Genomic DNA, 14,098 nt, shown 5'->3' on the forward strand with positions numbered 1-14,098 from the left:
ATGAAGAGAGGATTTTTACCTTCTCTTTGAAAATGAAAGAGTGTGAGAGTGAAGTGTGAAGTGTGAAGGTTTAAGGAGAGAAGGGAAATCAGATTTCCCTCTAGGCAATCATCAAAAAATCTCCTAGGGTGGCTAATGATGAGCTCATGAGATATTTGAGAAAGTGATGTGAGCTCATGAGATATTCGCGTTATAACAACCTCACGAACACGTGCGATAAACATGTCCGAGTATTATTGGCCAATACTCGATCGGGTATTATGAATCGCCCGATTTTGATATCTGATTAGAATTTCGGATTTCGGCATTCTGAGTGAAAAATATTTAGAAGATAGGTATGGGTGTACTCAGGGTCTATATTGACACGAAATGAAATTACGAAGCCAACGGCGCAATCGAAATTCAATTCCGAGTTACGGAACTCAAAAACCACTTTTTGAGCCGTACGCCGTACCGGGTGATATTTGACCTCGACAGTGGTCCGAAACCGTCTGTCTCCGAAAATTATGAAAATTTACCACCAAATTGGAAATAGAATTTCAAGACTAAAACCAAACTAGAGTTTCGTCTAATTCTTTACCTAAAATTCCCAGAAATTTATTTTCGAAAATATACTTAATAAAAATATTAATAAAATCTTATAATTCAAAATTGTAAAATTCGTGGTGTTACAGCACACAGTGTTGGTTTGTGAGTAGATTCATGAATGATCCAAGGAAATCACATTTACTGCTACAAGAGAATTCTAAGATACCTAAGGGGTACTCGTGAGTTTGGAATTCTATTCCATAAGCAAACAGAGAACAGAGTTCAACTAGTTGCTTACTCTGATTCGAATTGGAGTGGAGATCCACTAGAAAGGAAGAGCACCATGGGCTATGTGTTCTTCCTATCTGGTTCACCAACATCTTGGTGTTCTAAGAAGCAAGAGGTGGTGGCTTTATCCACTTGTGAGGCAGAATACATTGCAGCATGCCATGCTGCTTGTCAAGCTCTATGGATGACTTATTTGCTTGAAGAATTGGGAGTTGATTTTGGAGGTATAGTAGAGTTGTTCGTTGACAATAAATCTGCTATCAATTTGGCGAAGAATCCTGTATGCCATGGACGAAGCAAGCACATAGAAAGGAAATACCATTTCCTTATAAATCAAGTTAAAAAAGGCAAGATACAATTGAAGCATTGTGGGACAATATTACGAATTGCAGATGTAATGACCAAATCATTGAAGATAGATAGGTTTAAAGAGTTAAGGAAGATGTTAAGTGTAGTATGTTTGTAGTTGTTTTGAATTAAGGGAGAGTATTGGATTTGTAATTCAATAAAAGGTTATTTTTAGATAGTTGTTATAGTTAGTTATGGTTGTTGAACCTATAAATAGTAAGTATGCCTTGTATTCAAAGTAAGAGTGAATAACAAGTTCAAGCATTTTCTTCTCATCTTCACAAAGTATTTCTTATCTTCATACTACTTTCTTCAACAATTCTGCCATAGAGTGAGAGTGAGGTGTGTGCAAATCTGTTTTCTTCCAACAATATTCAGTTTCAAAACATAATTTAAATTTTCGATTAAATTCATTTTACTAAGAGAAACATAAAAAAATATTGATACTTCAATATTATGGTTGTAATTTATTTATTAAGAATTGCTTAATTATCATAACATTATTTCATACTTATAGACTAACAATATAACATCCATATTTAATAACACAATTTACAATTATGGCATAACATATATTTTGTTAGGTAGATTTTGAAATTAGGAGTGTGGGTACCTAATTCATGGAACTCGAATTCTTTCAACAATGAGTATCAAAATCTTCAATCCCAACTACCGATAGTTTATAGTTCAAAAAAACATAGACCCGAGCCACATTTGTTGTGAATATTATTGGTTGGTTCCCATATATCCTAACACTCATTGTCTTCTCTAATCTATACTTCTAGATAGGCAAAACGTGCATAAAGTGTAATTTTTATATCTCGCTCTTTTATACATCTAACTACTATATAAAAACAAAAGTTTTGAAAAAATGACCTACTATCAAATGTGTAAAAAATCGTTACAAAATAAGAAATACATTATAACTAATAACGACATATTCTTTCAATTGTTGCACAAGTGAAATTATATAACGACATAACGTCACACTGTTATATAATTTCAAAATTTAAAACTAAAACTTTAGATCATTGGTTAAATCTTTAGGTATGCAACTTTAGACACTAAAGAGACTTGTGAAGTACGTTAAGGTAAGTTTCTAAATATCTTTATATACTCAATTCTAAATAGTAGGAACATGGGTTTGATAGGTACGTGAATATCAACAGAATAGCATATATTTATATGTTTGTGTTTTATTGTATTAAAGGGCCTTTTTATCCAACTCAAAAAGTATTGTCTTAAAAATAATTTTCAGCAAACATATTAAACCATTAACAAATTCAACTTATAATCTAAACAATTATGATCCATTATAAATAAATATAGAATAAAAGATTTCCTTGAGATAATTTATTTCATCCAGCCAGTAAAAGTATGACATGTGTATTATTTTATTTAGTTTTAGAAATATTTTTATTGAAAATGATTAAATATGACACATGTGATGATTTTAGTAGTTAAATGAGATAATTTATCTCCTTATATAATGAGATATTTTATTCTCTTGTAAATATGTGATTAAAGAATGATTATAATCATAATCTATATTTCCTTTACCAAAATCAAATTAATTCCTTAACAAATTTTAAACCAAGTATATCATTAGAGTTTATAGATATATAATATATGGATGAAGTAGAATTAACTATTATAAATATTTCTATTTATCTGTAAATTTTGAATGTTTTTATTCATATTTAAAAGATTAATGGTTCATAAATTGTTATTGTTTGTTTTTACCTTTATTTAATATTTTATTGATTTATGTAAGTAATGTTAAAAAATAATGACAACAAAAAGAGTGTGACTATATTAAGAAAATATAGAATAAATGTCTAAATCAACACCTAATACATTTCTATTGTTTTATCGAATAAGACAAATAAATATGAAGAAATGTGTAAGTAAAATGCATTAACTTCTCTCCAATTCGCCATGTTTTTGCACGTCGACGTTCGTTTAATTAATGATGTTCCCATGAGAAAGAGATGTTGGATGAATCTATAAGTAAGTAATGTAATTTAAATCATAAATCATTTACACAACTTTTTAAATCACATGTGAACCACAATATATCACAGATATAAGTAACTTTTTAAATTAAATTGTAATACTTATTAGGTGTGAACCACATTTATTTTTTTTCACGGAAAACTACGTTAATTCAGCAATATATTATCAATACAAGCGACAAAATTATCAACATGTAATAATATTTTGATAAGAAAAGTCTATAAAACCATCCTAAATCTTATATGTTTTGAAAATAGTTATTATGAAGTATTTTTTTTCTTCCAAATTACACTTTAAATTTAATTATTGCAAAAATTGGTTTTTGCATAAAGATAATTTTAAATTAATAATAACAAAATAAAATTATCTCATCTATTTTTAAGGGAGGAGATTTACTTACTACACATCTTAGCCATCAATCTTTTGGGAAATCTAATGGTTTAGATCTATTCACTAATTATTATAATATTAGTCATTTTTAATTATAGAATTTACTTATTCTCCTCTTCTCAATTGCAATAATCGGCGGTTACCTATATATTAATGTTGGTTAACCCACATTGTTACATTGTTATTATTGTGAGTCTAATTGCAATAATTTTCTTATCCTCTATTAGTAATTTAACAATATATTTATAAGAGAATGAATCCACTTACTCAAAATGTAAGTGAAAAAACTTACGTCACATCCTAATCATTCATTTTTGGAAAATCCAATGATTTGAATTAGTGAGTAGATCTAAATCATTGGATTTCTCAAGAATGAATGACTATAATGTGGAGTAAGTTTTTTTCATTTATTTATAAATAGACTAGTTTCATTATTTTTTACCAACAAAGCGTTAGTTTAGTAAGGCTTATTGAACGCATAAGGTCGATGGTTCAATTCCTATGTGCGACACTTGTTGGAAGGAGTAGCTATGAACCAAGAAATGGAATAATTCCTTACCCAAAAAGGTAAGAAAATACCTTTAATAATATAAAAAATGAGACCAATTTTACCAATTGATAAAGTTTAAGATATAATTAGAAGAAAAAAATAATTTATAATGACTACTTACAAATTACAATAAACATTAAGCTTATGAGACTTTATTTTCAAACTCTGAAAACATTTTGTTGATATATAATAACAACTTTCAGACCAATTGATTTGTGCATTAAGTAATAAATTTTAAATCAAATAATTGAATATTGTCATCGCCAATATATCTGCACATGAATTACTTATTTTTGATTAATTTTTCTTATATTTTCATGATTTCTAAACACATTAATTAATAGTTATTACTTTGAAATTCAATTATCACTATTTATTTTTGTTTTAAGTCAATGATTTTAAAACTAAAAATATTAACGACTACATTTTTAAGTCTCTTTGAAAACTGATTAAATCTCATTATTTTGTACTATTCTAACTTATAGAATCACATATCTCAATCGTTCCTTATAAACACGATGTTGATTTAGCACTATAGAGTCCTACTAGATTTGAAAGATTAAAAGTTCAATTTTTGAGAGCGACACTTGTTGAAAGAGGTGATTACAAATCATGAGGAGGGTTTAGTTCCTTACCCAAAAAGGTAAAGGGATACATGGATAATACCAAAAAATATGTCATTTCTTATTTTTTATTTAATATTAAATTTACATATTTTTGTTTTTATTTATAATTTTTATTTGTTAAAGCTAATTACATCTATATTTATACTTCTATATCTATACTATATATAAAGCTAAAACATCTTATAACTACTTAATATGGTGATATTTCTTATTGCCTATTTTACCCTTCTAATTAACTATTATTACAATGTTTTTATACATAATAAAAAATATTAATAGGAGTTCGAGAAAATTACATACCTAAAAATATTATATTATCAATGTAGTTTTTTAAAAGGATTACAATTCATTTGCATATTTCTTTTATCATCTATCTATATCTATATCTATACTTCTATACTATATATAAAGCCAAAACATTTTATAACTACTTAATATGGTGTAATTTCTTATTGCCTATTTTACCCTTCTAATTAACTATTCTTACAATGTTTTTATCTATACTTCTATACTATTAATAAAGGGAAAACATAAAATAACCACCCATCATGGTGTAATTTGTGTTTTCCTATTTTGCCCTCAATATCTTTTTATTTCTACCAAAAACCATATACTATTATTTTCTTATTTTATCCTTATTATCTTCTTATTTTAAAAGTGTATTTAAAAAATTGAATATTAGACCAATTGAAAAATTCAACCGTAAATTTAGCGCAAAAAATTATATTTGAATTTATAAAATATAAACTATACATTACAAACGATAGGAAAGCGAGTTGACAGGCACGACAGTGCATGTCAACACGCTAGTACATAATAAAAAATATTAATAGGAGTTAGAGAAAGTTACGTACCTAAAAATATTATATTATCAATGTAGTTTTTAAAAAGAATTACAATTCATTTTCATATTTCTTTTATCATCTATCTATACTATATATAAAGCCAAAACATCTTATAACTACTTAATATGGTGTAATTTCTTATTGCCTATTTTACCCTTCTAATTAACTATTATTACAATGTTTTTATACATAATAAAAAATATTAATAGGAGTTAGAGAAAATTACATACCTAAAAATATTATATTATCAATGTAGTTTTTAAAAAGAATTACAATTCATTTTCATATTTCTTTTATCATCTATCTATACTATATATAAAGCCAAAACATCTTATAACTACTTAATATGGTGTAATTTCTTATTGCCTATTTTACCCTTCTAATTAACTATTATTACAATATTTTTATACATAATAAAAAATATTAATAGGAGTTAGAGAAAGTTACATACCTAAAAATATTATATTATCAATGTAGTTTTTTAAAAGAATAACAATTCATTTTCATATTTCTTTTACATCTATATAAGAAGGAAGGAGAAGCCTATTCCTACTGAAATCATTGTAAATTATTGCTGGAACTTCATTCCAAATAGTGAAAACCTTAGATTGGATTCCATAGTTTGCAAGCTTGTCCGCGCAAGCGTTTCCCTCCCTAAATATATGGGAGACTATGAAGTTCATTGAGGAAAGGAGATTGACACAGTGATTCCATTTGTTTAGAACTTGCCAAGGACCTTAAAGATATCCACCACCTAGGTGGAGTCACTATCAAGCCAAATTGTATGCCAACCTCTTTTATGAGCAAACTCGATAGCCTGAATAGCAGTCTGCAACTCCACATAAAGGGTATCCTTGTTGTCAAAAAAATCGGCAAAAGAGGCCAAAAAATCACCCTTGTGATCTCTAAAGATGGCACCACCCCCTGCAGGGCCAGGAGCACCGTGAGCCGCACCATTAGAGTTGATTTTAATTCTATCAGTGGCTGGAGGGAACCACATGACGTCAATGATTGATGGGGCTTTGTGGTAGTTGACATCCACATTGAGAGATTTGATAATGATAAGCTCCTGGATAGAAGGCTTGGATGAAGCATTAGAACAGTTTCCAGAAATTGAGATGGCATATTTTACCTTAGCCAATGCCTGAGTAAGAGAGACACTCATATTCTGAAACAGAATTTGGTTTCTGCAATACCAAATTGTGCTCACAATATGCACAATGCTTATCGATAAAAGATCCTTAATTTGGGGGCTCCACCTCAAGTTACACACCAAAAGGATTGAAGCAATAGAAGAAGTGTCTAAATTGGTGGAGAAAGTTTGATTGAGCCAACTCCAAAGATGAACTGCTAAAGAGCAAGCTAAGAAGATATGATTCGAAGTTTCAATAGCTTTCAGGAAAATGCAGCATCTAGAAGCTAAGTGAACACCTCTTTTCTGAAGATTCTCATTAGTTGGCAGCTTGTTGTTAACCAGTCTCCAAGTAATGAAGGCCTTAGATGGGGGAATGGATTTATTCCAGATATTGCAACACCAATTGAGAGAGACATGAGCAGGAGATGAGTGGCTATAAGCCTCCTTGAGAGAGAGCATACCATCATTTGATTTTTGCAGTAGATGATGTCTTTAGAATCAGAAGGGAAAATGTGAGAGATTTTAAGGATCACCTTAGCCTGCTTTTCAGCCAGAATGGAAGGAATTAGCCACTTGTTATTATGTATGAAATCTGAGACCGAGGCCATCAAGCAATGATGAAGGTGCTCTGGAATGTTCAGAACATTGATCAAAGTCTCTCCCAGCCAGTTGTCCTTCCAGAAGTTGGTGTTAGTGCCTTGGCCAATAATCCAGATTGAATTATCAATGACAGTGTTCCACTGCTTTTTGATACCGGGCCAAGTTGAAGATTTGAAATATCTAGCAACTTGCAAACCATTACTGCCAAATCTTCTTCTGTAGAAAGTTGCCCAGATTTTATCAGAGCTCAACATTTCCCAAGCTAGCTTCAACATGGCAGCCTAATTGAGCAACTTAATCGACCTAAGACCAAGCCCCCCACTTTTTAAAGGAGAGAACACCTGAGACCAAGACACAGTGACCAATTTTCTTTTAGTAATGTCTCCAGACCATATGAAATTCCTTATACAGGAATCAAGATGCTTGAGCAATTGATCAGGCCAGACATATATGTGGAAGCTATACACCAACATACTATGGATAATTTATTTGACCAACTCTACTCTGCCCATGACTGAGAGAGAATGACCTTTCCAAGTAGTCAACCTGCTAAGGATTTTGTTAGCAATTGGTTGCAGATGAATTCTTCTAGGCTTGCCAATAAACAAAGGAACACCCAAATAATTGAAATGAAGGTTTCCAGCATTGAAACCCAACCAGGAAGTAAGGTCGGAGATTTTCCTAGCAGAGGCCCTGGTAGAGTAAAATTTGCACTGGTTGGTGCTTATGTGTTGATCTGAGGCCATGGCATAGTCATAGGTTAATTTCTTGAGAGCCAAGAGATCCTTTTTAATGCCCCTACAAAAAAATAAGAATGTCATCTACATAGAGCACATGACTAGGGGTTAGCAAACCATTGGGACCAGAAATAGGATGAAGCTTTCCCATATCAACCAACTTAGAGATTCCTATGCTAAGCACATCTTCAGCCAGGCAAAACAACAAAGGAGATAAAGGATCACCTTGCCTCACACCTCTCACACAATTGAAGAAGCCAATGTTGTGGCCATTGACATTAATGGAGAGCTTAGCTAAGTGCAAAACAGAATTTATTAGAAGGATAAACCTATCATTAAAGCCAAAAGCCTTTAGAGTTTGGAGCATAAATTTCCAATCCAAGGTGTCAAAAGCTTTTCTAACATCAAGCTTGATTGCTAGGTTCCCCCCAAAAAATTTATGGTCCAACAGGTTAATGGCTTTAGAAGCAATGCAGATACAATCCTTGATTTGTCTGTCTCTTATGAAACCTCTTTGCTGAGGAGACACAATTCTAGAAGCTATACCAGAAAGTCTATCAGCAAGAACTTTGGATATGATTTTGAATTGGAAATTGGCTAAGGCTATAGGCCTATAGTCCTCAATTTTGTCTACATTAGGAAATTTGGGAATCAGAATAACATTATTGGAATTGAGATTAGGAAGCAGCCAGCCCTGGTTGAAGAATTGAACCATAGAATTGCAAACCTCTCTGCCCACTATGTCCCAGAAAAATTGGTAGAAACAACCACCAAAGCCATCAGGCCCAGGAGCCCCATCACCATTCATAGATAACACAGCAGCCTTGACTTCCTCATCACAAGGGATGCTAACAAGCAACTGGTTTTCATCCTCCTTCACCAAGTTCGGGATTACCTCCTGAATTAACTGATTAGGAGAAATGAGGTTATCAGAAGCAAATAGATCAGTGAAGTATCCCAGGGCATCACTAGCAATGTCTTGTTGCTCTGTGAGAATTGAATCACCATTCCTCAATATGGACATAGACTTAGAAACTTGTCTGATCTTAGTAACCCTATGGAAAAAAGCAGTGTTTCTGTCACCATGAATTTGCCAATTAAGCCTAGACTTTTCCATCCAAAACTCCTCTTCCAACCTCAATGCTTTATGGAGATTGGACTGAGCAACAAATTACTGATCCAACAAATCCTGATGAGCTCCAAACTCATTGATGTTGTTCTGAATTAGATCCATCTCATCTATTGCTTCTTTAACTCTAAGATGAATATTTTCAAACACATTAAAATTCAAGGACTTCAGCTCACACTTAAGCCTTTTAAGCTTTTGGATCAGAATAAACATTGGACAACCAACAATATCAATCTTCCAAGAGTCAGCCACTAGCCTTCTGCAATCAGAGTGGCTTAGCCACATCTTGAGAAATTTGAAAGATGATATTCTAGATATAGATGGATTAGAAGAACACATAAGCAAAGGGTGATGATCAAAGGCCACTCTAGGAAGAGTACAACAATTGACTTGGTGCCAATTAGAAAACCAATCTTCATTGCATAAGCTCCTGTCCAATCTTTTTTCAATAAGAGCAACACCTCTTCTCTTGTTTGACCAAGTGAAGGCAGCCCTTCTGGTTAGGAGGTGTATGAGGCTAGCATCTTCAGAAAATTTAGAGAATTCCTCAGAAGAAGTTCCATTAGGAAGTCTGCCCCCTACACTCATGGGCACCAAGCACTACATTAAAGTCACCAATGCAGCACCAAGGCCCCTCATTAGCTCTTATAGTAGCTATAGTTTCAGACCAAAGAAGTCTTCTTTGCAGTTGGTTTGTGCTAGCATAAATAGCACATAAATTAACATTCTGATTCTCAATTTGTAGAGATATTAATATGGATTGGTAGGAAGCATTTAGGATGGAAGGACTTAAATCAGATAGCAAAAATTCTAAGTCTCAACCTATCCCAAAATCTATTATTAATAGCCTCCACTTCAATCTTAGGCTCAGAAAGGAAAACTAAATCTGGCTTATGGACAGAGCATAAATTTTTAAAAACCAACCTAGTCTTAAGGTTTCCAAACCCTCTGCAATTCCAATAAATGACTTTCATTGGGCAGAGTTCAAGTAACCACCCCTACGGGTAAAATGGATTTTCTCAGATTGATTTTTATTTCTCATCTTTTTCTTTTGGGATTTGGATAACACTGATGTGAAGGATTCATTGTCCTGCTCCTCCACCTCATCCTCATCCCACAGTCTTCCTACAATTCCCATGTCCCTGGCCACCACCTGATTTTCAATTTTAGGTTGCACCATGATGTTATCAATTCTTATCGAATTAGCATTGGGATGATCCACAGATGTGGAGTTCATTATATGATCTTATGTAGGATTTTTGTCCATATCAGGCTCTTCCCTGTTCTCCTCAAATGTGTTTGGAACAGAATTATCCAAGCCCGGAGAGAAGGTTAACCTTTCCATGTTTTCTATGTTTACCTCCTTGTTGTCAATTTCCAAATTAATGACAAGGTCATTTACCTTTTCAGTGGGGAGCTTCTTCTCCACCGAAGGACCACTCTTATGAACCGGCTTAGAAACCTCATGAACCATCTCTGTTCTGTTTCTTCTGCAGTTGGCAATTGTGTGGCCAATACATTGGCAACCATTACAAAACTCCGGAAGGTTTTCATACTCAAGTTTCACAAAGAAGGCAAAGCCCTCCCTCTCCACCAGAATTTGGTCAGTCAGCTTGGCTTTCAAGTTTATGTCAATAAGGACTTTGGCAAAATTCCCAAAGGATCTGTTGTTAGTGGCCTCGTCTATTGCAATAGGGGTGCCTATGCCACCTGTAATTGAGAAGATAATCTTTGGGCTCCAGTATTCTTGGGGAAGACCCAAGATTTTAACCCAACACTGAGAGTGTGAGAGTTTTTGCAGACTAGGATTGAAATCAAGTGTCCAAAGAAATAACCTGAGAAAACCTGGTTTGAGATTCCAAGAACAAGTTGAGCAAACACTTCTCATGTCATCCACCGAGGAGAAAGAGAACTCATAGAAACCCTTCCCTAGGGAGACCATACTCCATTTTCCTATCATACTCCAAAGGGCAGATAGTTTTTCTCTAAGTTCTATAAACTTTAAAGGAGTGTCCCCTTTCGAGAAGATGATTCTTCCATAAAGATGGTTCTTGCAGCGTTGGATGTAACGCCCCGAAAAAATACTTCTAAAAAACATTGCAGAAAAATGGGTAAATTTTTTTTTTGAATTGGTGATATAAAATTGTTTCCTTTTAAAAACCTTTCCTTTTCCGGGACATCACATTAAGTAACTCGAATGTGAAAAATCAACTTATCGTTATCGAATGATAACTTAACCTGATTCACAATTTCCTGAATGATACGATGTATATAATCAGTTAAGTCATAGTCAGTTCATACAGACTAGGTTAGTAAAGGCGGAAACTACATCACCACTAACATATACAAAATCAAAATAAACACAGCCCCCCACCAAAAACAAAAGGGGACATCGACTAGTCCACAAGCTGACTCAAAAGATTCCAGGAATGTTGGACCCCTCACTCGGGTCCTCCTCCTCTTCCGAGTCAGACACGAGGTCGATCACCTCCACCGAGCTCTCTACATTTACGAGCTCAACGACCTCATCCTCCTCTTCCTCTTCCTCTTCCTCCACTTCATTATGCCATAACTCAACGACATAATTCGGAGGGGATGACATTCTCAACACCAGAGCCTTCCTGCGGGGACCTTTTCCAAGACCACTACTTCTCTTGGCTCTACTGGATGACGGAGCACCCAAACAATCTGGCCACATCCTTTAACCGTGGGAGGGAACAGCGCCATCACTCCTGACTGGCGGGTATCGAAGTCCAACCTCTGGAGACATCAGCCTCTTTGGCGGCAAGGTGAAGGAAGTGTCAATGTAGGTGTCGAGTTGAGGGATCATCATCGATGACCCATTGCACACCATGTGCAACGACATACCGCAGGGGCATGTGTATGTGTGTCTGTGCCCGTCACTAGTCCATTGTCCCATCGGGGACATCGTGAAGTGATAACGTCGAATGTGATTGTTGTTGTTGGTCATCTGTATAGCGAATATATACAAAACAAGAACAATACAGCAGAGAGAGTAAGACATCTAATGAACATAAATTCATTGACGGCATGGACTTACTAAGAATATCACACTCAGACATAAAATATATTTTAACATATAGTTCATCATTTATCATTGACATCATGAAGAAATACATAACTTACCATTTATTCCAACATTACCAATATATCAAGTAATATAATCAAGATTCTACTCATAACCATATTGCATGCATAAACGTAACAATACACAATGCTTGTAACTCACGTGTGGGAATTCACTTCCACAATGATAATGTATGCATGATATGTCATGATTATCCACCTTACACCAATATCCATCCAACATCCTAATCGGAAATAATCGAGAGTACAGGTTGTAACGCCCCGAAAAATACTTCTCAAAAACATTGCGGAAAATGTGTAAATTTTTTTTTTTTGAATTAGTGACATCAAATTGTTTCCTTTTAAAAACCTTTCCTTTTTCGGGACATCACTTTAAGTAACTCGAATGCGGAAAATCAACTTATCGTTATCGAATGATACACAATGCATATCATCGGTTAAGTCATAATTAGTTCATACAAACTAGGTCAACAAAGGCGGAAACTACATCGCCACTCACATATACAAAATCAAGAAGAAACACAACCCCCAACCAAAAACAAAAATGGGACATCGACGGCCCACAAGCTGACTCAAAAGATCCCAGGAATGTTGGACCCCTCACTCGGGTCCTCCTCCTCCTCCGAGTCAGACACGAGGTTGATCACCTCCACCGAGCTTTCTACATTTACGAGATCAACGACCTCGTTCTCCTCCTCTTCTTCCTCCACTTCATTATGCCATAACCCCGCGGAATAATTCGGAGGGGATGACATTCTCAAAATCGGAGCCTTCTTGCAGGGACCTCCTCCAAGAACCCGGCTTCTCTGGGCTCTACTGGATGACGGAGCATCCAAACAATCTGACCACGTCCGATGACCGTGGGAGGGAACAACTCCATCACTCCTGACTGGCGGGTATCGAAATCCAAACTCTGGAGACATCAGCCTCTTTGGCGGCAAGGTAAAGGAAGCATCAATGTAGGTGTCAGGTTGAGGGATCATCATCAATGACCCGTTGCACACCATGTGCAACGACAGACCGCAGGGGCCTGTGTATGTATACCTTTGTCACAGAGTTGGCTTATGCTCAAGAGATTATATTCTAATCCTTCAACATAAAGAACATTTTCAATAAGAGTCTGAGATGAGTTACCAACTATTCTGGTGCCAAGAATCTTTCCCTTGTTGTTCTCTCCATAAACATATAATGAACATAAATTCATTGACAGCATGGACTTACTCAGCATATCACACTCAAACATAAAATATATTTTAACATATAATTCATCATTTATCATTGACATCATGAATAAATTCATAACCTACCCTTTATTCTAACATTACCAATATATCAAATAATAAAATCAACATTTTACTCATAACCATATCACATGCACAAACGTAGGAATACACAATGCTTGTAGCTCACATGTGGGAATTCACTTCCACAATGATAATGTATGCATGATATGTCATGGTTATGCACCTTACACCAATATCCATCCAAGATCCTAATTGGAAATAATCGAGAGTACATGTCCCGTACCAAACCGCTTTGTACGCACCCGAAATAACATATCCTCGCAAGGAAGTAAAAACAGATCGATCGGTTCCCTCAGGAACAGTCCTACCCGGACCTAGGTCGTACAAACGCTTTCTGGGCATCCCTCTCATCGATCTCGAATGATATCCAGGGGTTGTCAGAGATTGCCTGGTTTGGCCTGTGAGAGCTGTTCGATCTAACAGGGTACCTCCCCAGGAATACAAGGGACTCGTCTCACCCAGACTCTCCCTCAAGACATTGTTGGTGAATCACC

Source organism: Lupinus angustifolius, unplaced genomic scaffold (assembly GCF_001865875.1).
Source record: "Lupinus angustifolius cultivar Tanjil unplaced genomic scaffold, LupAngTanjil_v1.0 Scaffold_414, whole genome shotgun sequence".
NCBI lineage: Eukaryota > Viridiplantae > Streptophyta > Magnoliopsida > Fabales > Fabaceae > Lupinus > Lupinus angustifolius.